At 40.3% G+C, this 26627-nt stretch overlaps 1 long non-coding RNA gene across 1 annotated transcript in view; it reads left to right on the top strand.

Annotated features, from left to right (window-relative positions):
- Positions 1 to 23910, top strand: part of LOC108540859 (uncharacterized) — a 45200-nt gene extending 21290 nt beyond the window's left edge. The window contains exons 3-4 of the long non-coding RNA XR_001888785.1: positions 12417 to 12487; positions 21699 to 23910. This is a non-coding gene — a long non-coding RNA (uncharacterized LOC108540859). The remainder of the gene's footprint in view (positions 1 to 12416; positions 12488 to 21698) is intronic.
- Positions 23911 to 26627: the final 2717 nt, after the last annotated feature.

The raw sequence follows: 26627 nt of genomic DNA, 5'->3' as shown, positions 1-26627 counted from the left end.
GTGGGCAGATCATGAGGTCAAGAGATCAAGACCAACCTGACTAGCATGGTGAAACCCCATCTCTACCAAAACTACAAAAATTAGCTGGGCATGGCAGCATGCACCTATAGTCCCAGCTGCTGCTTGGGAGGCCAAGGCAGGAGAATCACTTGAATCCAGGAGGCGGAGGTTGCAGTGAGACAAGATCACACCAGTGCACTCTAGCCTGGCAACAGAGACTCTGTCTCAAAAAAAAAAAAAAAAAAAAAAAAAAAAAAAGGGGGGATGGGGCTTTGAAAAAAAAATCCAAATTGGTATTAGAACAAAAATTGGACCTTAGGGGCTGGGACCAGTGTTTTGATACCCACCCAGCAGCAGGAACTGAGACCTCAGGCCTGTTTAAGGCTGAACCCTGGAACTGCTCTCACTCCGTAAAGTGCATAGCCCGACTTGCTGTTTTGTCCATGAGACAGGGGTTAGAAAAACAGCCCATTACTTTTATTTCCAGATGAAATAGATGACCAAAGAAATCTTTCTGGCACAGAATTTGTTAAAATTCTGAATAAAATATAAAAACTAAGGAAATCTCCAGAGGTTTGAAAGGATGGAAAATATAGTTCAGAAGGAAAATTAGTATTTTTTCTAAGACTATCTACCAATTTCTGGTGAGCTGCAACTTAGGATTTAACAAACTATGCACCCAAAAGAATAGTAGACAAAACTTAGGACTTTCTCAGAGGGGATGTTGAATTAGGAACGCATAAGTTAAAACAAGATTGTCATAAGTGATTTAGGAAAAATAAAATAAAACCATAAATCTGCTTTTCAGAAAGCAGGGTTGGAATGTTTGCTTTTTTCTGGATAAAGTAGATTAAGACCTCCCAAAGAATTTCTACCCACAAGCCCATCTGCACATAAGTTTGGGTCCAGAATTCACATGTGACTATAATCCAAAAAAATATTCCAAACCAAAAATGTAGTTGAAAGTAGTCCAGTGTTTTAGTAGTGCAGAGTATAAGTAAAATCCTCTTTTGAGGAATGTACTTTAACTCAGGTCTGTGAGGAATAACATTCCATGAAATATGTAATCACAGTAACAAATTACATAATGTATAGAAGCAAGCCACCATGATTAAGATGAAAAAAACAAGAATAACAACAAAACCCAGATTGCAGAACTGACTCATAAAGATGATCAGTGTTGGAATTAACATAGACAAGAAAAAAAATTAGGATATATAACATATTTAAAGAAATAAGCATTAAAAGTATGAAAAAAGGTATCCTCTTTCTCCCTAAAAGAAACTATCAAAATTGGTCAGAAAAAAATGGAAAAAAAAATCAAATGGAACTTTTGGAAATAATAAGTGAATAAATGAGAATTACAAACTATGAACAAATTAGAGGGCATGTTATATAGAGATGATGACAATCTTGGTGAACTGGAAGATAGGTTTAATTAATTGCCAAGATAGCAGTCAAGAAAGACAGAAAACAACAAATGTGAAAAAGAAGTCAGGAGTCATAAAGTGTAGAGCAAGATGGTCTAACGATAATTAATTGGTGTCCAAAAGGAGATAATGGAAAGACTAGAGAAAAGGAGGTCATATTTTAAAAGGTCATTATCTGAAAAATTTTCAAAATCACTGAAAGGTATTACTTGGTAGGTGCAGAATATAACAAATCCCAGAAAACAAAAATTCGTATTACTGTCAAAAGGCCTATAGACTGACAGCTGACTTCTCATCCCCAAAAATGGAGAAAAGGAGACAATGGACTAGTAAGTACTAAAAAAACACTGTCAATCTAGAACATAGGTATTCAAAGAAGCCATCTTTCAAGAACAAGGGTTAAATAAATATATTTTTAAAGGAAAACAAAAAATAATAGTATTTAGTGCCAAGAAACCTTCAAAGTTTGTACTTCAAAAAGAAGAAAAACAAGCTTCAAAAGAGGCATCAGATTAAAGGAAAGATAGCAAGGGAAGAAAAGTAAATATGGATGAATATAAACAATCTTAGAACGTGGAAAGGAATAAAATTATGCCTTATTTGTGATGTTAAACAAGAACTAAAATAAACATCGTTTGTATCATTTGAAGGCAAGCAGCATAAAACATTCTATAGTTCTTTAATTGTGCAAGAAGATAAACTTTAGATTTGTTTAAAGTTAAATATACATGTGAAAACTTCCAGGATAACTACTAGAAGAAGAGAAAGTAATACCTTTAATATTGGTCTCAAGAAAAATAGAATATGATAAATCTCAATTCACAGATGGCACAAAAGAAGATAAATTATAGAGATGCAGAACTTTCCAACAAAAATAAAACATATTACCTTTACTGTCTTCTACTACTTGGAGAAAGAAGAAGGAAACTTGTTGACCACCTGAGCTAGAGGAAGAGAAAGTCATCACTGAATAATTAGTGCTCCAATCCTGTGCCATGAAGCATGGAATCCAAATTAACACTGTCCATGTTGTTCAGGAACTCCAAACTAGAAAGAATTTGAAGAAGTTGGTCCAGACAGGTAAATCCAATAAGTCCTCCACACAGGCAAATGCTAAACTACTCATTAGGACGTCTCCATAAATCAGGACATATACAATAGAATTTACAAAGGAAAATAAGTGCCACTACAGATGGGCTTGTAGTAAAAAATTACAAACTTCAAAATGAATAAATGTCAGTGAATGCTGTCAGACATAGCAAATGTTAGAGTCACACCCTCAGAACCATGAATAATAATAATACAAATTAACAGCACTCTTTTGTAGACATGGTAACTCAGTGTCAGGGAAATTTATCTGTCTTTCCTGCCGTCAGTATGTTACATTTTACCTAGTATTCTGACATGCTTGGAGCCAAGGATAGATTGGGATGGGCTTTCAAGTTAAGTATGTTTAAAATATTCAAAGAGATGAAGGAAGAAAGAGGGTCAGTAATTTAATAGCAGAGCGAAAAAAAAAAAAAAAAACCCAGCAGATTTGAGGAAGAACCAACTGCAAATTGTGGCAATGAAGCATATAGTTATAGAACAAATAGATAGGCCAAATGGTAAATTTCTAACTGAATTTCAGTTATACCACCTATTAACTATTCTTGGGTTAAGTTTATTTCTCTGAGCCTTAGTTTCCACATTTATAAAATGGTCTCGTAATATGTAGCTCATAAGGTTATTGTAGAATTTAAATGAATATACAATGACTGGTATATAATTTGTCTTAACCTTGTTCCTTTTTCATACTTCTACCTAGTGTTTTGTCTTGTTTAATAATTAATACTTGGATTTTCCACTATTAGACTGTAAGTTCTTTACAAACAAGGTCTAGTACAAAGTTTGCATATAGAAGGTTCTGGATAAATACAATTTTATATGATAAAAATATTATGAAACATACAGAGTATAAGGAAAGTAAAATATATTTTAAAATAAAAATAAAGAGAAAATCAATGTGGAAAATGAAATAAATCTAGAAGAAATGTCAGTATCCAAATACACTAACAAATTCTGAACAATTGCCCCAAATTTGGATTTACGGTTCCTGGAATTCAGCCATACCTACTGAGGTAGATCCAGAGTCAACAAGCTTTTTCTGTCAAAGACCAGAGAGTAAATATTTTAGGCTTTGCAGGTAATACAGTCTCTATTGCAACTACTCAGTTCTGCCATTATAGTGCCAAAGCAGACACAGACAATATGTAAATAAATAAGCATGGTTGTGTTCCAATAAAACTTTATTCATAAAAACAGGCTACAGACTGGATTCAGCCCACAGAACTTAGTTTGTCAAATTCTAAGATAGGCTACCTTTTCTCTAAGCTCTTTTGCATGTAGTCCCCACTTGTATTAGTTCTTATTACACGATATGAATATTATACATATACAGCTGCCTCCACAATTAGACCACGAATTTCTCCAGATAAGGAACATGAATGATTCACTTTTGCAACCTTAGTAGTAGTAAGCAAAGGCTTGGCATAGAATAGGAAATTTATAAATATTTGTTGTGGAAATGGATGCTTGAGGGGAAAGTCTAATTGAATCTGTACTGGTCTTAGTGACTTACTTGACAAATAGAATTTGGCAGAAATGACATTGGGGAAGTTCTGAAACTAGGCCATATGAAATCTTATAGCTTCTGCTTGGGTTTCTTGAAATACTCTTTGGAAACCCTGAGCAGCTATGTAAGAAGTCAGACTGCTCTGTGGAGAGGCCCTAAGACTACATGGAAGAGGAGAGTGCCTGACTACATCAAGCCTTCCAGCCATCTCCATCAAGGCACCAGGCATGTGAACAAGCCATCTTGTACCCTGCAGCCCAGACCAGCTACCAGGCAAATACCATGAGTGACTCAAGTTGATGGGGGATGGAGCAGAAGAATCATCCAGCTGAGCCCTGTCTGAATCCCTGACCAGTGAAATCATGAGATACCATAAAATGGTAGTTATTCCAGGCTACCACATCTTGGGGTACTTAGTTATACAGAATCAGATTACTGAAACATTTGGAAACATAAGCACACCATTGAGGTAAGCTCCATTCATGTTCTGAGTACCACTGTCTAAGGGCATTCTTTCTTCAGGCAGTCCTCAGGGTTCTCCTGCCCTGCCTTATCTCTTTCTCAGAGGACTTCTGGCTGCTCTTCACCTTTGAAATTTGGCCTTCAGGACCTACACTAATCCCTACTGCTTCCCAAAGGCTTTGTGGACTCTCCCCAGGCCATGGTCAGCACTTTATTCTTTGCATACCAATAGCATGTATTTCTTGAAAATACTTTGAATCCTTTGAAAATTCTGACATGACTCTTGCCTAAAATTGTGTTTAAATCTTACCTGGGCTTTTACATTTTTACGTTCCTGTATTTGCAGGAGATTGGGCTATATGACCTCTGAGCTCTCTTCCAGCTCAGCGATTCCAGGATTACATCTAAGATTTGTGAGCACTTACTCTAGTCAGATCTGAACTTCTTCTCTTTGGGGATTTTTCAGGGATAAGGCCTGGGACAATCATCTTTTTAAGAGTCTCGCTCTGTCACCCAGGCTGGAGTGCAGTGGCATGATCTCAGCTCACTGCAACCTCTGCCTCCTGAGTTCAAGTGATTCTCATGCCCCAGCCTCCCAAGTAGCTGAGACTATAGGCATGCACCATCACGCATAGCTAATTTTTGTATTTTTAGCAGAGACAGGTTCTCATCATGTTGGCCAGGCTGGTCTCAAATTTCTGGCCTCAACTGATCCACCCACCTTGGCTTCCCAAAGTGCTGGGATTACACTGCACCTGGCTTGTTCTTCCTTTATATGGGATGAGCATGAAAGTGGCCTTGCAGAAAGAAATATACATCTTGGACTCTGAAACCAAGCAGACAAAGCCTAGGTATTTAGAGGTGCTCTGAGGATCACTAGGGAAGATCACTTGGGGATCTCCAGCACCTGGAGACCTTGGGAAGTGGAGGTCGTGCATAGCCTCTCCTATCAGACAGGGGCCCTCAGGCCCAGCTCACAGGTTGCTAGGCAACCTGGAGAGAGCTCAGCAGGCTCACTGGGTCATTCTTGTCTGCACAGGGACAAGAAGGATGCGCCCCCTCTCCCTCTCATGTCCACCAAACCTTGGTCTCTTCTATTTTGCCCTATAGTCTAAAACAATCCTAAACCCACGCCTTTGTGTTGTCAGGCCCCATCCCCCACCAGCTTTGCCCAATGGAGAACAAACATGCTCTGTGCCTCATCTGTGCTGTCAAGAATTTCTTTTTCTCACACTCTGCATCCTTGAGCAGTCCTTCATGAAACCACAGCAGATGTTTCTCAGTCCTTTCATTTTCCTTTTTCAGAGGAATTGTAATCGGCTGCGCTTTAATTAGGATCTCCCCGAGGATACGTCGGCTTTCTTCCACACCCGGGAGTTTGCAGATTCCCTCTTAGTGCACCAGGCTGATTAGATTTCTCAATTCAGTAAAAAATATGCTGTCTTGAAGCCTAATACCTTTGTAGGGATGAGGTCTGTTTCTCTCCCTCTCCTCTTGTTACAGTGCTAAATCCAGGCAGTGGTCACCCTCACGGCACTTGCTCCTTCCCTGGCTTCAGACGCCTTTTTTGGATGGGTAAGTGGTCTCTTAAAAGCAACCTCTCTTTGCATGAACAGCCTCACGGAAGCTGAAAAGTGCCCTCTGCACAGATTTTAAAAGTCCTCTCCTGGGCAATAGGTTGGCACCAGTCTCCTGAGTCGGATCTAAATTGGGGTAGGTGCCTAGCATAAGCCTTGTTCAGGTTTAGTTGTAGCTTCTCATTTATTCACAGTCAATTATTGCATGAATTTTGATTGTGTTCCTAACATGTGCCATGGTGATATAATGGCTAACATGGTTCCTAATTTCATGGAAATTATAGAGATCCATAAGTGAAAAGATAATTGAATCCCATGTGATGCTGTGAAAGGTGCTTTGCACAAAGCATGACTCCTTGGCAGGCGTTTAAGTCTTTGAGGTATAGAGAAAGATTTCTGGGAAAAGCAACATCTAAATTGAGACTTGAATAGTAAGTGGGAGTTTTCGGAAGACTGAGAATGGGATGAGAAGGTATGGTAGAAGAGAGGAGAGCATTCTAGGCAAAGGGAAGACCCTAAGGTGAGAGACAGTGAGGCTTGTCCTGGGACCTGCAAACAACTCTTGGTTGCTGGAGTGTAATGCAATGGGCAGGGAACTAGGAGAAGAGGGAGCGGAATGAGGAGTGTTGAGAAATGAAGATGGAAAGGTAAGCAGGGGCCAGAGCATGCAGGAACTTGTGAGTCTCGTGAAGTCACTTGTGCTGCATCAGGTAGAGGTGAGTACCCTCCCTTATTTCTTTAATAGTGTGGAGATTAGCACCTGGCACATCCCAGGAATTGGGAGAGCCGCTGAGTACTCACACTATAGTTAAGGCTGGTCCCGGCAGCAGATGCCACTGAAACCTAAAACACACACCATCTCTGCTCTTTGAAGCCTGCAAACCTTCTGACAAAGAAGCAGCCTTGAAAAGACAAAATGGGTCCAGCAGAGAATTAGACAGAAAATATTTACAGCCTCGGTGAACCAAGAGCTACCCGGGTGTTCTGGGCTGTTGAAGAAAATGGAGTGACGGGATAGAAGCTGCTTTCAACTTCTTGCTGTCAGTATCACCACCACTACTTCCAAGCATGGTCCAATATCCACCCCAAGTGGATGCTATTGTTTGTTTTTTGTTTTTGTTTTTGTTTTTTGTGTCTTTTGAGATGGAGTCTCGCCCTGTCGCCCAGGCTGGAGTGCAAGGGCACAATCTCGGCTCACTGAAGCTTCCGCCTCCTGGGTTCACACGATTCTCAGCCTTCCAAGTAGCTGGGATTACAGGCACCCACCACCACGCCCAGCTAATTTTTGTATTTTTAGTAGAGACAGGGTTTCACCATGTTGACCAGGCTGGTCTTGAACTCCTGACCTCATGATCCACCCACGTCAGCCTCCCAAAGTGCTGGGATTACAGGCGTGAGCCACCACACCCGGCCAGATGCTATTATTAATATGTGCCACAGATATATGGGTTGCCTTTTTTATTTTGTGAAGTTTTAAACATCTACAGTTTGTCTCAAAATCTTTTTTGGGGGCTATAAAACAGAAGAATGGAAGAAGGAGGCAGAAAGGGCAGTCGTGTTTGTTATTTTTTGTGTGTCCATATTCGGGGTAAAGCAGAGAATCAAGCTCTCCATTCCTCTCTAGGAGGACCCAAGGGTAGGAAAAAAGAAAGTTTTTGGATATCAGAAATCAGAACAGGCCTGGAGTTAGGGAAAAAATTAGGAAAGACACAGACTGAAGTAAAGGAAGACATCAGAAGTTGAGGTTGGCCAAAGGACAAAACTACAAAACGCCAATTACAGATTGAATCAAATCATCAGCTACTGAATATTACAACATTCACCATGGAGAGTAACAATAATATGCATTTATCAGACATTCACTATGTGCCAGGCACAACATTTTATGGAAGATGAACAGGTAGATAGACAAACATATATGAGCACATAGCTATGTAAGTAGGTAGATAGGTAGCAGTATTCTCTGTCTCCCTATTCCTTCTGGTAAGAAGATAAAAGCTAATGACTTGAAAAGCATAACTGTGCGTTCGGTATTCATAGAAAGGGTCTATGGGTGGTAGGAAAGAGACACAGGACAGGCATGCTTGTCAATCAAAAGATTACGGTAGTGTGGTAAACTAGCCTTATAAGCCTGGATGAGGATTATTGGTATAGTATTAACCCTCACAGGAATAGATACCTGGTTGTGTTTTACTGCTCCAGGTGGTTGAAGAAAACTGGGATAAAAAGTCAAGGCAGTGGCCAGGTACAGTGGCTCAAGCCTGTTATCCTAGCACTTGGGGAGGCCAAGGTGGGCAGATCACCATGGGTCAGGAGTTTGAGACCAGCCCTGGCCAACACGGTGAAACCCCACCTCTACTAAAAATACAAAAAAATTAGCCAGACATTGTGGTGGGCGCCTGTAGTCCCAGTTATTCAGGAGGCTGAGGTAGGAGAATCACTTGAACCTAGGAGGCAGAGGTTGCAGTGAGCCAAGATTGCACCATTGCACTCCAGCCTGGGTAACAGAGCAAGACTCCATCTCAAAAAAAAAAAAAAAAAAAAAAAATCGAGAAGGAACCCAAGGCAGATGGTTCTCAAATCTTCCCCCCATGCCACTTCGCCTTTGCAGTTTTCCATCTCCCCCAGCCAGCAACAGAAGCAGATGCAGGAATCCTGAGATACAAAAGGAGGCTGAAAACTCGATAATTGCTAGGGAATAATGATAGTCTAAGAAAGAAGGAGAAGAGGAGGGAAGGGGGCTTGCTGAGAAAGATGGGAGTCTGCTCCACATTCTTCCCTGGCTGGGAGACTGTCTGCAAGGGCACCTGGAGGCTGGCAGCTGGTACTATGAGCTGGTATAAAAGCCCTGTTATCCAGTATTAGAAACAGCTAGTTGAAAAGATGGTCAGAGAAATCTTTTAAAAATGAAATATACATACCCTAAAGCTTTGGTTTCAACCTAAAACATATGATTGCGTATTTGTTTGCCTTTTGCCATAGGGCCCACACCGTTCTTGGAGCCGGAGCCTGCAAATTGGATATCCCTATCTTCTTTTATGAACCTCCTTTACATTTCAATTCTAGTTTAAAATCTTTTAAAATGCGATGAGGATGTCGAGAAACACATGAAACAATCTGAGTGAACAATCACTTCCCATTTTACCATTGTTTTCCAGCCGCTTAGTATTACCTCACATATATCTGATGGCACAGCATTTTAAATAACAGCTTTTCAAGCTTCTTTAACTAATTTCACTTAGTTTTTTTGGAGACTCTGCTCTATTTCCTCGTACATGCACATTTTATCAACTTACATAATATCTAATTAGGTTAAAATAACAAGAGTAGCAGGATATCAAATAGGACTTTCACTGTTAACCCAGAATTAGCTTCTCAAACTCAAAGCAAATGGCAGAGTGGCCTCTAGTTGCCCACATTCTAAAGGAAAATGAGTATCAGGAGGCCACACACACCTCTTTAGGGTATCAAGGGGAGGCTAAAACCCCCAAATCTTCTTTCTATATAAGCAGATGAATGACTGGAGGAAGAGATGGAATTCCAGGACATCAGCAGGACAAGGTCATATGTGTGGGTCTGTTTATTGGGAGCAGAAGGGTCACTCCTCATTTCACGACATAAAAGGAACACTCTTACGAATGCCCAGAAGAGACTGGGGCACATGCAATGATGATAGTCTAGCATTTTGTTGGGTTGGAGGATGGTTGGACATTGGACTTTCTGATCTGCCCCTGCTCCATGCCTATTTGAGCAGAGGGAGAACAACATCTGGAGACATGCCAGGGCAAAGAGGAGGAACCAGCAGGAAAAGCTGCAATCCCACAGTTGAGGATGAGGAGCCTCTATGGGTTTGTGGACACTGAAGAATGCAGCCAGGAGCTTTCGACCAGAGCTGGTTACTGGTGAGGGGACGTCCTTAGCAAAAGTCTACAAGCTGGAATACGGGCCATGAGCTGAGGGATGCCTATACCCATGGAAGTGCCTACCACACAATGGGCATCTCTGGGAATCAGTGATGGACGCTTGGCCTGTAGCCTGATTCATTTCTCCCCTTTTCCAGCTTGTACCCCTAGAGTTAGAAAGAACAGATGTTGTAATCATCGTGAAGAGGAAAGGAAGTACTTTTAGAAACTGTCTGTAAAGCACATATAAATATATAGATACCTAACAGTAAAAAGAATGATAGCAAATCTTTTTATGGCACCTAATAGGCATTATTCTAAACACTTTACCTATGCTAATTCATTTCTAAATGTTGATGTTTATATTGACACTTAGGAATATATAAGAACATACCTAGACACATGTATGCCTTGTAGCCTGTAGAAATGAAACTTATTTATCCAAAGTGGGCACATGAAGCAGTGTTAGTTGCTGACTCAGCAGCCTCCTCCACCATTCGTTTTTTCTAACAGAACTCAATTTTATTCTGAGTAGCCACATGCCCATCCCCAAGTGATGAATCATGACTATACTTCTCTTTGCCATATGACCCTGCTTTTTTGAAATAGGTGAAAACTTTTCAGAAAGGTTTTGCTTTCCTGATTAAAGGGACAGATTGCTGGAGCTCTTCCTTCCTCCTTCTTTCTCCTTGGACACAGATGTGGCATCTGGAGCTGCAGCAACCATTTTGCATTTATTAGGTAATAAATATGACTAGGCAAAGCAAGCCTGCTAAGGCTAGTGGAACAGAAAGATTAAAAGACGCATAGTCTTCGACTGTATTACACAGCAGCTGAACCAACAACACACTTCTAAACGGGGAGGGCTGAAAGTGGGCGTTGGTTAATCCTGGGTTACGTTTCATGTTATTCACGAATGAAAACATTCATAATTAACAGTATTCATCCCCAAATAGACATATACCTAAATTACAGTATAAAATAGATTTAATAGATTTTAAAGCCCCTCTATTTTTAGTTTTATATTTAATTGTATTATATCAGTGATCCAATGTAAGTGGATAGAACTGTGTCAATTGTATATTAAAAAACAAGGCCTTTTCAGAATAGTTGAAATGAATTCTTAAGAGTAATATATCAGTAGTACTGTAACTGTGAACACTAACTTCTATATAATTAGTCAGTCTGAAATGAAAAGGGATTGAGTGATTTGAAAATGTGGTTCCGATTGAAAATATATATGTGTGTGTGTGTGTGTGTGTGTGTGTGTGTATTCTGATTTCATATGTATATATGAAATCACAGGGCTTTACCACAGCAAATGAAATTATATCTCATTTCTCTAAGCACCTCTGTTCTAACTATAAGAAGATGAGATTTTAAATGACACAGTTTTAATTATTGCAGCTCTGTGAAACACTTTGAAATTAGGAAGTATAATGCCTCTAGCTTAGTTTTTCTCTCTCAAGATTGTTTCGACTATGTGGGATCTTTTGTCACTCCCTATGAACTTTAGAATTGTTTTTTCTATTTATGTAAAATATGCCATTGGCATTTTTATAAGTATTGCATTGAATCTGTAGATTGCTTTGGGTAGTATGGACATTTTAATAATATTAAGTCTTCCAATCCATTAACCCAGAATATCTTAATATCTTTCCATTCATTTATGTCTTCTTTAATTTCTTTTTTCTTTTCTTTTTTTTTTTTTTTTTTGAGACGGAGTCTCGCTCTGTCGCGCAGGCTGGAGTGCAGTGGCGCGATCTCCACTCACTGCAAGCTCCGCCTCCCGGGTTCACGCCATTCTTCTGCCTCAGCCCCCCATGTAGCTGGGACTACAGGCGCTGCCACCGCACCCAGCTAATTTTTGTATTTTTAGTAGAGACGGGGTTTCACCGTGTTAGCCAGGATGGTCTCGATCTCCTGACCTCGTGATCCGCCTGCCTCGGCCTCCCAAAGTGCTGGGATTACAGGCTTGAGCCACCGCGCCTGGCCGTCTTCTCTAATTTCTTTCATCAATGTTCTATTGTTTTCATTGTATAAACCTTTCACTTCTTTGGTTAAGTTTATTCCTAAGTATTTTATTCTTTTTGATGCTATCATAAATGGAATTATTTTCTTAATTTCCTTTTCAGGTAGTTTATTGTTAGTGTATAGAAATAACAGCTGATTTTTTAATGTTGATTCAGTGTCCTGCAATTTTACTGAATTTTTTTATTAGTTCTGTTTTGTTTATGTGTATGTGTGAAGTCTTTAGGGCTTTCTAATTATAAGATCATGTCATCTGTAAACAGAAAATTTTACTTCTCCTTTTCCAATTTAGATACTTTTATTTCTATTTCTTGCCTAATTGCTCTGACTAGGACTCCCAGTTCTATGTTGAATAGAAATGACTAGAGCGAGCATCCTTGCCTTCTTCCCTATCCTACAGGGGAAGTTTTCAGCTTTTCACCATTGAGTATGATGTTAGCCGTGGGCTTTTCATATACAGCCTTCAAATTGGTGAGTTAAAATCCTTCTTAGTCCTAGTTTGTTGAGAGACTTTTTATCATGAAACACTGTTGAATTCAGCCAAATGATTTTTCTCTATCCATTAAGATGATCATATGATTTCTTTCCTTCATTCTGTTAATGTGCTATATTGTTGTATCCCATTAATTAATTTTTGTGTGTTAGACAATTCATACATTTCAAGGATAAACTCAACTTGGTTATGGTGTGTGATCATAAAACTACTTGGGAAGCTGAGGTGGGAGGATCACTTGAGCCTAGGAGGTGGAGGGAGGACCACTTGAGCCTAGGAGGTGGAGGGAGGATCACTTGAGCCTAGGAGGTGGAGGCTGCAGTGAGTCGTAATTGCACCACTGCACCCCAGCCTCAGCAACAGAGCAAGACCTGTCTAAAAGAGAGGAAAAAAATAAAAATAAAAACAGAAAAAGAGAGAGAGAGAGAGAGAGGACCAATAGAACAGAATAGAAAGCCCAGGAATAAACCCATGTGTATACGGTTAACTGATCTTTGACAAATGTGCTAAGAATACACAATGGGGAAAGAAAAGATAGTCTCTTCAACAAACGCTGTCGAAAAAACCCTGCTTTTTTCTTACTGCACACACAGGAGTCAACTTAAAATGAATTAAAGACTTAAAGATAAGACCCAAAAGTTCAAAACTCCTGGAAGAAAACATAGGGGAAAAGCTTTATGACATTGGTCTTGGCAGTGATTTCTTAAATATGATACCAAAAGCACTGGCAACAAAAGCACAAGTTAACAAGTGGTACTTCGTCAAACTAAAAAGCTTCTACACAGGAAAGCAAATGATAGAGTGAAGGGCAACCTAAGGAATGGAAGAAAATATTCACAATGCAAACCATATATCTGCTAAGAAGTTCATTTCCAAAATATGTAAGGAACTGCTATAAATCAATAACAAAAACAAACAAATAACCCAATTAAAAATGAGCAAAGAGGCTGGGCGCAGTGGCTCACGCCTGCAATCTTAGCACTTTGGGAGGCCAAGGTGGGTGGGTCACCTGAGGTCAGGAGTTTGAGACCAGCCTGGCCAACATGGCGAAACCCCATCTCTACTAAAAGTACAAAAAATTAGCCAGGCATGGTGGCGAGTACCTGTAATCCCAGCTACTCAGAAGGCTGAGGCAGGAGAATCACTTGAACCCAGGAGATGGAGGCTGTAGTGAGCCGAGATTGAGCCACTGCACTCCAGCCTGGGTGACAAGGTGAGACTTCATCTCAAAAACAAACAAACAAACAAACAAACAAAAAAGAGCAAAGAACTTCCATAGACATTTGTCTAATGACATACAGATGGCCAACGGGTATATGAAAAGATGTTCGTCATCACTAACCATCAAGGAAATACAAATCAAAACCATGTAAGATATCAACTTACACTTGTTACAATGGCCATTTTCAAAAAAACAAACAAACAGACAAAAGGTAAAAGGTAGCAAGTATTGGCAAAGACATGGAGAAATGAGACTTTTGTATGTTGTTAGTGGGAATGCAAAATGTTTCAGCTGCTATGGAAAAGGGTATGAAGGTTTCTCAAAAAATTAAAAATAGAATACCATATTCCAGCAATTCCATGTCAAGGTATTTATCGAAAAGAATTAAATCAGATTCTCAAAGAGATATTTACACTCTCATATTCATTGCAGCATTATTTGCAATAGCCAAGATATGGAAACAACCTAAATGCTCATTGATGGAAAAAGGATGGATAAAGAAAACGTAATGTGTGTGTGTGTATGTGTGTCTGTGTGTGTGTGTGTGTTTACATATACATATAATGGAATTTTGTTCAGCCTTGAAAAAGAAGAAACCCTGCAATATTCATCAATGTGGATGAACCTGGAAGACATTATGCTGAGTGAAATAAGCCAGTTACAGAAAAACAAATATTACATGATTCCACTTATATGAAATATCCAAAATACTCACATTTATAGTACCATAAAGTAGAATTTTGGTTGCCAGAGTCTAGAAGAAAAAGGAAATAGGCAATTGCTATTCAACAGATACAGTGTCAGTTTTGCAAGATGACTATGTTCTAGAGATCTGCTGTACAACATCATGCCTGCAGGTAACGATATGATCTTATCCACTTAAAAATTTGTTAAAAGGCTAGATTTCATGTTAAATGTCCTTACCACAATAATAAAAAGTGAAACAGAAGAAGTGTGCATAGTAGCTGGGTTTCCTTAAAGCAAGAGAGAGAGAGAGAGAAAGGGAAAGATTTAGAATTGAAAAAGAATACATGATTTAAAAAAATAAAAAGATTCCTTCAATACTAGTTAGGAATAAATAGTAAGAACAGAAGTGAAACTCCATATTGGTCTTCATTAACTTTTGCTACGTCAGCCTTTGGATCAAGCTGTACAGGGTGGCTGATGTTAATTCACATTGTGCTTTATCAAGCACCCTGTGTGTTTGTCTCCATTTTGGTGAAGATTTGCATCTGGCCCCAGGCTGGAAGGTACTCTCAGTAAATGTTAACCACTTGGCCCTAATGCACCTGAATGGACTATTCTTGATACAAATTAATCTGCTCTGAGGAATGATTCATAGAACCTTCAAATTTTGAAAAGCAGAAGCCAGAAAAGTATCTTGATCAAATCTCTTTTGATTGCAAATAATGGAACCCAACTCAAGCCAGCCTTTAAAAAGGGGTCAAGGAGTGGCTGTTTGTGGTTCATTCAAAGGAAAAGCTTTGTATTTAGTTTTAAGCAAGGCTAGATCCAGTGGGTCAGACAATGTTAACAGGATCAGTTTCTATTCCTCAACTCTGGTCTTTATTGCATTTGCTTAATTATCAGCCATTTCCTCGCCACACTGGTAGAAACAGCAGGGCCAGAGTGCAGAAGTTCCTGCAAGCTCCATGCTTACATGATCCAAGCTTCTAGGCAAATGGAAAGAGAACTTCTCTGTTCCAGAAGTCATACAGAAGTTCCATAACTGTATCTCACTGATTTTCAGTTTGGGTTACAGGCCCTTCCTGAACCAACTGTAGTAAAAGAGAGATCATATTATCAATGACTGAGCTGGGATTAGGTATCTCTCCCTGGGGCTAGGAGTTATATCCCTGGGGCTATGACACAATGGCTGAGTGGGCTGGGAGTGCTTTCCTGAAATATTGGACACTGTAATAAAGAGAAGGGGAATGGGTTCGTTGTAGGAAAACTCAGATGTCTTATACAGATAAGGGAAGTTATTGAACCACCATTAACTGAGTGTGTACTATGAGGCTGAAGAAGCTATGAGCTATGAGTCTTTTAATCTACACCATACTTGCAGAGGTAGATGTAATTATCCCTATTTTACAATAGAAGAAACTGAGATGTGGAATTTTTAGAAAACGTTTTCCAGCGTCACGAAACTAGTAAGTCAAATTGCAGAGACTCTAACACACACGTTTCATCCTACAGTGCCTACTCTCCAGTGTTTTGCCTTCCATTGCCCCATATATAAACCAACCAATGAGTCAAGCAAGTTCCTGTTCCATCTGAGGTGGGATAAGCCTAGTGCTTATCTTCTGTTCTGCTTGGGGGTCAGTAGGTTATTTCAAAGACGAGCTGAGAATTAAACAGTACCTTGAAGTGGAAACAGAGTTAGTAAATTGAGAAGAAAAGATACAAACAATATTGTGAATATTGAATATTCTAAATCTGTTAAAAATGTACCAAAGGAAAAAAGACTGGAATCACAAATCCAAAAAGGATGAGAATAAGGGTTTCAGGGAGTTAAGATTTGAGGAATTATTTTCTACTTTAGATTTTCCTGATCTTTCCAAATATTCTACCATGAGAATGATTTATTTTAATCAGAGAAAATCTATTAAAACAATCTTGCAAGTATAGGGTGAGGAAAGGTAAAATAACCTTTATGATATTTGAATCGAGTTGATAAGCTAGAAAAAGCTGTAAAAATCTTGTCAGGTTTCTGTGAATAAATTTTTTAAAAAAAGGAAGCATTGGAGTTAATAGCAAATTCTCTGCATGAACAGAAGTTAATATTTTCATGCCCTCCAGCACTCAGGGTCCAGCAACACACAGTGCGTGTACATATATTAACAACCTGGACACGGGTACAAATAGCAAGGTTGAAAAACTCGCTGACTCAGGTTGGTGGAGATGAAGCAAGGACAAACTCGGAGAATTCCTCCTGGAAGATTTGGAACTTCTAGGATTGTAGGCAGAAGAAAAGGTGAGCAATGGATCTAAGAGAAAGAAAGGAAATAGGTTCTTCCCCTGGGGTACAGGGCCCTGAACAATTCTCAGTGGGGGAGGGATCCTAGTTCTCACCTACATTAGTCTATGTTCTCTAGAGAAGCAGGATGGATAGATGGATGGATAGATAGATAGATAGATAGATAGATAGATAGATAGATAATAGATAGATGATAGATAGATAAAAAACAGATAGATAGATAGATAGATAGATAGATAGATAGATAGATAGATAGATAGATAGATATTCTGTCTCTCAAAAACATCAAACTCCAATTGAGAGATATTCTATAAACAACTGCCCTGTAAGAGAGGGAGAGGGAGAGGGGGAGAGAGAGAGAGAGAGAGAGAGAGAGAGAGAGAGAGAGAGAGAGAGAGATATTTAGGTATAGTTCTAAGATCTAAGAGCTGGAGAGCTTGTAGATTTAGATGTAGATTCCAGTCCAAGTCTGAAGGTCTGAAAACCAGGAGAAGCACCAAGAGTAGATCAATGTTCTAGCCAAGCAGTCAGGCAGAGAGAGAAAGACAAAGACTCCTTCCTTCCATCCTCCTTTATGTTCTATTCATCCTTTGTCATCCTTTATTTTCTATTCAGGCCCTCAGTGGATTAGATAATACCCACCCACATTGGGGAGAGCCATTCCCTTTATTCAGTCTAACGATTTGAATGCTGATTTCTTCTGGAAACATCCTCACAGACACACTCATAAATAGCATGTAACCAGATATCCGAGCATCCCGTGATGCAATCAAGTTGAAACATACAGTTATCCTACTCCCTGAAACCTCTTTTCTCCATGAAATCGAAGAATATAACCTTCATCACAATCAGAGCCCCTTGGATTTCTATCACACGTCACAGTTTACAAGCCACTTTCTCATTTACTATCTCATTTGATTCCTCCCATCTCTTCATTGGGCTAGCATAGCAAGAGGAGCAAATCTCTTAAAAGTTTGGTTGTGACTGTCTCACATCAGAAGATAAAGAAAACAGAAAGCTTCAAGCTGTTTTATGTTCATGTTCTGAACTGAAAGTGTGTTTTAAGGAAGTCAAAGTGATCTTGGAATTTCTAGCAATGGCTAAATACCAAACTGTGCCTTTCTGCTATTGGTGCTTGTTGTACTAAGAAAAAAAAAATGAACTTGAGTCATTAGGAAAGAAGCCTCCCTCCACTAATAAATAAACCAGTGATCATATGCTGCCCAACAGACAAACTGGGAAAGATACAGCATCATTTTTGTGGTATTCCTGCTGAAAAAAAATCATAACCTCATGAATCTAGTCATCAGGCAAACTCAAATTGAAACATACGCTATTATAAGCAACTGGCCTATATTCTTCAATAATAATTCATGAATGATAAAGAGTGAATAACTATTTCAGATTAAAAGACACTAAAAAGATAGCAATTTAATGTGCCACATGATTCTAGGTGGAATTCTAGACCAGAAATTGCTTTGGCTATAAATAATACTTACATTGGCTGTAAATGTAAGTATTATTTACATTTGTATAATAATATACTTACATTATTAGGATAACTGGTGAAATTTGAATAAGGTCTGTAGGTTAGATAAGTATCATTAAATCAATGTTAACTTTCTGATTTTGGTCATTGTACTCTGATTATATAAGATAATATCTTTGTTTTAAGGAAATACTTAAGTATTTGGGGTAAAGGGACCTCACGCGTGTAACCTGATCTCAAATAATTCAGAAATAAATACATAGATAGATACAAACATACTTACAGAGTAATGGATATAGAACAGCAAAGCTAACGGGTAAAGAGACAAAGAGACAAAGCTAATGAGTACAGATACATAGATATAGATATTGAATGATAAAGAATATTCATAATTGGGGAACTGTGAATACAATAGTAGGAGAATTCTTTTTACTATTTTCTTGCAATTTTATGTAAGTTTTAAAGTATGTCTTTTAAGTTTAAAAAGAAGGGAAAACGAAACAAACAAGCCCTTATTTCTGTGAGGGCAAATTTGGGATGGATGGTAGGTAAAAAGCAAGTCACCTTCTCCTTCTGATTAAAGATGCAGGAAGAAGACGGGTGGTTGAATGTGGTCACAGGTGGCACTGATGAGGTGTACATTCTGCTTGTTTGCTTGACTTGACTCTGTTCTTTTCCCCTCACAAAAACTGAGAGCACTCACTATGGTCACATGAGTCCATGAGATTATTGTACCCCAGAAACAAGGATTGGAGATGAAGAGGAATGAGCTATATATGACTCTTTAATAATGGACATCAGTCTTAAGAGTATGATTGTTAAAAGCACTTATTTCAACTTGTTCATGCGGATGGGTTGCTAAGGATGGTAACAAACTGCTTTTGTAACTGAAACAATGGAACTTGCCAGGGACCTGGCAGTAATGTCTAACACTTGAGCTATAGCAAAATGGCCTGACAGAGCCTAAATGATGCTGTCTTCAGCCTAAACAAAATGGATAGACCACAGAAACCCTGCCTCCTACAAGAGGCCAGTGTGGTCCCCAGACTAGGACAACATCTGAGGAAACTGGTACATGGAGACTGGTTGAATGACTTGTGCAATTTATTCATCCAGGCACTGGTGGCTCATGCCTGTAATCCCAGCACTTTGGGAGGCCAAGGTGGGTGGATCACCTGAGGTCAGAAGTTCAGGACCAGCCTGGCCAACATGGTGAAACCCCATCTTTACTAAAAAACACAAAAAGTAGCTGGGTGTGGTGGCGGGTGCCCGTAATCCCAGCTACTCGGGAGGCTGAGGCAGGAGAACTGCTTGAATCTGAGAGGCAGAGATTGCAGTGAGCTGAGATTGCGCCATTGCACTCCAGTCTGGGCAACAGGAGCAAAACTCCATCAGAAAGAAAAGAAAAGAAAAGAGAAGAGAAGGAAAGAAAAGAGAAGGAAAGGAAAGGAAAGTAGAAAAGGAAAGGAAAGGAAGAGAGAAAGAAAGAAAGAGAAAGAAGGAAGGAAGGAAGGAAGGAAGGAAGGAAGGAAGGAAGGAAAGAAAGAAAGAAAGAAAGAAAGAAAGAAAGAAAGAAAGAAAGAAAGAAAGAAAGAAAGAAAGAAAGAAAGAGAGAGAGAGAAAGAGAGAAAGAGGAAAAGAAGGAAAAAAGAAAAGGAAGAAAGGAAGGAGAGGAAGAAAGAAAGGAGGGAGGAAGGGAGGAAAGGAGGAAATGAAGGAAGGAAGGAAGGAAGGAAGAAAGGAACGAAGGAAGAAAGAAAGAAAGGAAATAGAATGAGCTGCAATGTGAAGGAAGGAAGGAAGAAAGGAAGAAAGAAAGGGAATAGAATGAGCTGCAATGCAATACACTACAATGCAACGTGATGTGATGGAATTATACAACAGGACAGACACTGTCAAGTAGATAATAGAGCATAGGTGACAATGCTTAACATTCATGGCATGAAACAACCTTGCACCTGGATAGTGTTCTCCATACTCAAAACTGTACGTGATTTAGTTCCAGGCTCTTCTTCCATAATTTCTTCTCAGCTGAGAAGAGAAATTTATAATACAAATATTTGACTTTCCAGTCAGAAAGATCTAGATTTTTTCTATCCTGGTTTTACCCTTTGCCAGTTGGACAACTTTGGGAAATTCATTCATGTCTTTAAATTCCAAACCCCTCAATGAGGAAAATATGCTTGGGTCACAGAGCTTTAAAGAGAAAATCTGAGACATATAGTAAACATCAAAGTGCCCAGAAGAGATGTTGGCACACAGAGGTACAAAATACTTTTTATTCTGACTGTCTATCTTTACTTCCTCAGCATTTGTTGACCACACACACTGTATCCCAGAGGGACCAGAGAGTTGGGCCCTCTGGAAGGGCCCTCATTTCACCTTTAATCACTGCCTAACCAACCACATGTGGCTTGAGTCTGGGATCATGAAAGGATGGGGCTTCTTCTGGAACCTTATCCTCTTACACACCAAGTAAACATTTTGGAAATATTTTTATCCAAATGGATGACACACACAGTAGTGAATATAATGGAAAATATCCCAATATGAACCTCTTCCTTTCTTAACTAGGCCACAAAAATGAGGCACCCTTATTCATCATGGGAAGTGATGCTTCATTGCATTGGACAATTTTGATTTTATATTTATTCCTTTTATAGTGTCCATCTCCCCTTTAGACTGTGGTTGCCATGAGGCAGGAATGATATCTCATTCATCAATTCCATAGTGCCTACCACAGTGTTTCCAGTGCATGGTAAATGCTAAACAAATGTGTGAATGAATGAATGAATGAATGAATATCATTTTCTAGGTTTGGAAAGGCTTCTCAGAAGTCACTTGGAGCCCTCTGTGTCTATTGTCTGGATTACATCCATAGAAATTACACCTGTCCCTTCAATTCTAAAATAGTATCCATGAAAAATTTCTAATCTTACCCAGCCTCAGTTCCCTAGGACTAATCATGGAAGGATTTGCCTCCAACTTCCTAGAGTGCAGCCAAGTGGGAAGACATTGTCTGTGTCCTGATTCTCAAAAGAGGAAGATGAGGCTCCATTGGAATGGATTGGACCAGGAATTATGTGCTGGGGTGAGGCTGTCACCTCCAGATAGCCTTTTACCTGTGCACTAAAGTGACCAACTATGAGAGGACCTTGGAAGCCAGAGGAGACCTGAACAGGAAGAGTGACATATCAAAATCCACCTGGAGAAGAGAGTAACATGAGTTCCTACATCCTGACCAAGACAGCTCCGGGAAGGTGAACTTGTTCTAGAGTCAGATAGACTGGGGTCTGAATCCCAGATCCACCAAGCGAGTGCTCTGGGACCTCAGAAACACTCCATAAATCACGTGTGCCTCAGTTTCCTTCTCCTTCAAATGGAATGGGACAATATAGTACACAGGATTAACGTAAATGAAGTAATACAGTAAATAAATTAGAACAGAACCAGATTCATAATAAGCATTTAATCTTTGCTCTTTTTATGGCTATCCAGGGCAAAGAACAAGCCTGTGTCAACGAAAGACCAAATGAGACACCCTCAAGGAGGAGACGTGGGAGTTGCCTTCATTGGATAGAGTGCTGCAGGACAGGATGCTCTAAGAGGCCAGCACCACACCCTCTTGACCATGCTGGAGCCACATAAATGTTCCAGAGACATCTGAGAAAACCACTGCAAAATACACAGAGCACAGCTGACTTGGGTAAACGCATTTTGTCCGCTCTGCCTACAACAGGATTTGCTCCAACCTGCCATATCACAGGCTCCTGAAAAGACCAACTTGAACTCACAGCACCATTTAAATTAAATTAAATTATCAGGACGTGATTAAGCCTTGGAGAAGATTAATTATCCACCTCCTTAGGAGTCGGTCTCTTCTCCCCACTCACTCAGGTTCCTTACCCCCCACTAAGCCTCTGAAAGAATCTAACATCATAAACAAGGATCTCATTAGCAACTTGAAAATTGAGGCTGCAGATCTTTTGTGAAGATTTGGTCACAGATGCTGCTTTAACCTCTAAGGATTATTCTTCAGCATCCAGACTGACTCCGGTTGCTCTCCTGGGGAATGTTCTCTCATTTGAGTAACTCATCTGTTCACCCATTGGCATAACTGCTGCCAGTTCCAAGGACCTGCTGAGGAGCGGTCCCAGATTAGGCCTCTGGCAGGGCTACAAAGAACGCGTTTCAGTGTTGGACTTCCCATTCCATTTGCATCTTCAGGGGAAGCTAATGTCCCACTGAAGTTTCTCTCAGTTAGGGTGACAGGGAGATGCAGTTCTTCCAATGCTGTTCTCAAGTGGAGAGGGAGACCACAGAGCTCCAGCTCGCTTGCCAGCCTATGGAGCCATTTTTTTCTTTGGTGGTGGATGCTCTCGGTGTGGCCTCTAGTATTCCTTTCATGGTCTTTCCTCTCTCCATTCCCACCATTCTCCCCTCGGGTGGGTCCAGATCGCCTCTTACCTGGACCGCAGTCTGTCTCCTCTCTGCTAACCAGGGTGTCTTCACTTCTCTGCAGCTTTCACATGGCAGCCAGATTAATGTTCCTCGGTGCAGCTTTGATCACACCACTGTGCCCATACAAACTCTTTCATGGCCCGCGACTACCCAGTGATTGAAGTCCAGGGTCCTCACTCTGGCATTCAAGAGCCTCTCTATTGTGGATCCCAAACATCACATGCCCCAACTCCATCACGCATCTGCTTTACCCCCACCTACCTCAACCTCAGTTCTAGTCCTTTAAGCTGCAGGCAGCAGCTCATTGAGAAGGTCCCGAAATCAATAAAGTATGTGACGAAAGCATTTTAAAATGAAATTTATAGCAAAAGAACAAATATGTATATGGCTTTCTATATAGTAGGCTGCATTCCAAATACTTTGCATAGACTCACATACTTCTCACACTGTCCCTAGGGAAATAAGCTGTCTTGCCATCCCTGTTTTACAGGTAAGGACATGGACCCAGGGAGGTTAAATAAGTTGCCCAAGGTGATTAATTCTGGATTGAACCCAGACAGCCTTGTATCAGAAGCCACACTCTGCTATACTTCCCATGGTGTACTATATGGAATAAAACTATATTCTAGATTCTGTAAAACCGTATGGAACAGAATAGAAAATTTAAGGCATTCTGTATATACAATGGTAAATGTTTCACGAAGATCTATTGGAGATAAATATAAATGTGTACACACACAACTACAGTAGAAAATGTATATTGTACTGAGTACACAAGGTCAAATGTTTGTCTTACTGTGGCTCGTGGTCAAAATCATGTGAAACCTGCTGTTCTGGCTAAAACCAAGGACCTGTCAATGATCTCTCATGCTTCTTTGCCTCTACATCTTCACCCACACTCATCCCAGCACTGGAAATATCTTTCCCCGTTGTTTCTCACCTGTATCTCTGGTCCAACCATGTCTTGTCCATGCAGTCTTTCTTAATTCTTCTCTTTATTCTGTCTTCTAAATTAAAAGTTTCTTGAGGGCTTAGGTACATAAATTTCACAATCAATTCTTGCTTCCTGACAAAGAAGGAAACATCTTCCAGGAGGCTTTTACTCCCAGCCTACTTTCAACCCCCCATTGGTGTGATGGTTTTCTGATATTCACCTTCTTTCTGTGATAGTTTGAGACAATGGTTCTCAACATGTGGTCCCCAGACTAGCAATGTCAGCATCGCCTGGGACTTGTTAGAGATGCGTATTCTCGGGCCCCATCCCAGACCTACTAAATCGGATATCTGAGGGTCAACAACAGCAGTATGTGCTTTTAAATAAAAAGCCATTCTTATTTAATATGAGAGAAGGGTTTGTTTCATGACTCTGGGCCAGTTGGCTGCGTTGTATTGCTTATGAGGACAAGGTCAGGGGATCAACTTTGTGTATCCAAGTCAATGACATTTCACACCACACATTGAATCCCCTAACCCTAGCTTTTGTGCAACTGCAAGCTATTTAGTCCCAAAAGAACTATGGATGTCTCAGTGCCAAAGCTAACTCACTTAAATTACTACTGCTGTTGCATTAATGGAGCCAGGCTCACAGCCATGAGCCATCAAGCACCCTGCAGGGGGCAGTAAAAGCAGAACCAGGAATGGACACAGGCATTGTTAGAAGTCAAGAGAACATGGACTTTCTAAATACCAAAGCGTTTTAGAAGGTATGGCTAAAACAGATTGCAAATGATGATGAAAGAAAGTAAAAATCCAAGTAGGGTTAGGGTGGGAAATTTCAAATTTCATAGGAAATTCAAGGTCACAGAAGTAACAAACCAGAATGACCTAGGAGCTAGCACTTGATAGATTCAGAAGCATTTCCACGGACAGACATTTTATACTTGAAGAAACTCGAATCTATATTCCAAGAAGAAACAAGATCACACAATGAGGAAATAGCAGAACTAGAATACAAACCAAGTTTTGCTGCCCAGGAGTCTCTTCTAAAAGTCTGCCTGCCTTGCTGTGGGCACTCCCCTCTCTGCGGTTTCTCTTTTACACTCCTGCCACACTGGCCCCAGTGCTGCCACGTCCACTCCCAGGGCTCTGCACTTACTCTTCCTTGTCTTTTAAGTATTTTTTCACTAGATGTCCCTGCAGCTGCACCCTCCTCATCCTTTAGGCCTCAACCCAAATGTTACTTACTCAGAGAGGTCTTCCCTGACCACCCAGCCCACACTTTTGTGCCTGTACTAGTTTCCTGGGGCTGCTGAAACAAATGACTGCAAAGTTGGTGACTTAAAACAACACAAGTTGGCCGGGCATGGTGGTTTACGCCTGTAATCCCAGCACTTTGGGAGGTCCAGGCGGGCAGATCATGAGGTCAGGAGATCGAGACCATCCTGGACAACATGGTGAAACCTAATCTGAACTAAAGTACAAAAAAATTAGCCAGGTATGGTGGTGTGTGACTGTAGTCCCAGCTCCTCAGGAGGCTGAGGCAGGAGAATCGCTTGAACCCAGGAGGTAGAGATTGAAGTGAGCTGAGATCACACCACTGCATTCCAGCCTGGGCAACAGAGCAAGACTCCTTTGTCTCAAAACCAAAACAAAACAAAACAAACAAACAAACAAAAAACATAACTGTATTCACTCACAGTTCTGGAGGCCAAAAATCCAAACTCAGGTGTCGGTAGGGTCATGTCTCTCTGAAGGCACTAGGAGAAAATCGGCCCCATGCCACCTCCTAGGTTCTGCCAGCCATTCATGGCATTTCTTGACTTGTGGCTGCATGACTTCCAGTGGCATTGTCGTCTCTGTGTCTGTCTCAAATTTCCCTCATAAGAACACCATAATGGGATTAGGGCACACCCTAACACCATATGGCCTCATCTTAACTTCATTACATCTGCAAAGACCTTATTTCCAAGTAAATCCCCATTCATACGCACTGGGCATTAGAACTTTGACACATCCTTTTTGGGGGAGGCGGGAAACAACTCAACCCACACACAGCCACAGACATTTGACATTTCCTACAATACCCTATTCTAACATCTCCATACTGTTTCTCAGTACGCAACATTATCCTATTTATTTATAAGTGTATGTGCTCATTGCCTACCCAACCCTCCCCCAACTAGAAAGAAAGCTTCTTATAGCCGTGCACCTCTCTGTCTTGTTCACAGTTGGATCTCCAGCATGTAGAAGGGGGCCTGGCACAAAGCACTGTTTTACAAAGATTTACTAACTGCCTGAACTGCCTCTGCCACTGGGGTCTTTCATTACATGGACCTATCTCACCAACCACAGGGATGAGTACGTGACCTAAGCTGACCTATCAGAACCACTTTAAGAACAGACCCTGTGAGAGAGGGAACCATGATGTTTCCTCTGAAATCATTGCTGTGAGGATGATGTCATAGTGTTGCCAGCTAAAATACAGAATGTCCAGTACACTTTTAGCATAAATAAAGATCCCATGCAATATTTAGGATAGTGCAAATACTACTTGGGGCCTCCTTCTTCTGAAAAAGGTATTCGTTGTTTATCTGAAATTCAGCCTAACAGAGCCTTCTTTACTTTTATTTACTAAATCTGAAAACTCTATGATGTCAGTCTCAAACTGCCAGAACCTTGTTGTCCACACGAGGAAGGAACAAAACCTCCCTGAGAGCCTTTGTAGAAGAAAGCAGAGTCAAAGACTAATTCCTGGTCATATTTCCTAAGCCCCTGCATCCAGCCATGCCTAAATGCTTTCCTTTACCTCTGAGGCTTCTCAGTAATCTGTGTCAATAAATCCCTCACCCCTCTTATTTTTTCCTTTCCTAAGCTTTTTGAAACTAAGTTTTTGCTACTTGCAAATGAAGTTCTGGTGACTGTAAATCACCTTCCAATCAGTGCCAGTTCTTGCCTTCATGATCTCCTAAAATCCATAATCCCTTAGTTTCCTTCCTAGTTTTTCCACTGCTTTCCCCAATTATGCCC

The sequence above is a fragment of the Rhinopithecus bieti genome, unplaced genomic scaffold, assembly GCF_001698545.2.
Source record: "Rhinopithecus bieti isolate Rb0 unplaced genomic scaffold, ASM169854v2 scaffold_19737, whole genome shotgun sequence".
NCBI classification, from domain to species: Eukaryota; Metazoa; Chordata; class Mammalia; order Primates; family Cercopithecidae; genus Rhinopithecus; species Rhinopithecus bieti.
This window is presented reverse-complemented; position numbering and strand designations above follow the sequence as displayed.